The sequence below is a fragment of the Haliaeetus leucocephalus genome, unplaced genomic scaffold (assembly GCF_000737465.1).
Source record: "Haliaeetus leucocephalus isolate CR32 unplaced genomic scaffold, Haliaeetus_leucocephalus-4.0 Scaffold76, whole genome shotgun sequence".
Taxonomy (NCBI): Eukaryota; Metazoa; Chordata; class Aves; order Accipitriformes; family Accipitridae; genus Haliaeetus; species Haliaeetus leucocephalus.
Window position 1 is genome coordinate 1,893,677 of NW_010972512.1, and position 908 is coordinate 1,894,584.

The following is a 908-nucleotide window of genomic DNA, read 5'->3' on the forward strand; positions in this document are numbered from 1 at the left end:
GTCCCTGCCTGTGTCCCGAGGAAGGGCCCCTCAGGCTGGAGGGGACCCCAAAGCTGGCAGGGCCAGTGGGGTAGGTGCCTGGGGGACCTGGGCTATGATGGAGATGGAGTGTGGGGGTTACGGGGAGACAGCACCCCACTGCTGACCCCATTAGCACCAGGGTCCTGGATGGGCTCTGCCTGGTGGGCCACAGGGGACAGCTGGCCGAGGGTCTATGGGTGCAGGATGGAGGAGAGTGGGGCCAGGCAATGGGGGAGTGTTGGGGGGGGAGTCCTTGCAGAGTGGATGGGGCTGGGGGAGAGGGCAGGGGCAGCACTGGAACTGGGGTATCAAGCAGGGAAAGGAATTAGTAGGGTCAAAGGGAACTGGGGTTATTGGGGTTGGGATGGGGAGTGGCAAAGGAGAGGCAAGGGTGGGGGAGATTGGGGGTGTTAGGTTGGGATGGTGGGTGTTCAAGGGCAGGTTAGGGTGATGGTGGGGTCAAGGGGGATTGAGGATGCTAGGGATGTCCCAGTGCAGGACTGGGAAGTCACGGAAAATTAGAGAGCAGGTGAGGGTGTTGTGGGGCTGGAAGTGTAGCCGGGGGGCTCATGGGGCTCTGGGGGTGACAAAGGGGGTTGGGGGTGTCAGGTTGGGGTGGAGGCATCCAAGGAAGACCAGGGTGGTAGGGGATGACAAGGAGGACTGGCAGTAACTGGGTTGTCAGGATGAATGGTTGGGGGTGCCATGGGGGATCTTGGCTAATTGGGGGTCTTTTGGGGTGACTGGCAGGGTGGGGGAAGGATTGAGGGGGCAGGGAGGGATCAGGGATAGTTCCTGGGGGACTGAAGGGTGGGGAAGGGTCGGGGCTCAGCCCAGAGAGACTGGGGGGAGTGGAGGGTTGGGGCGGGGAGTGGCTGTGTCAGCCG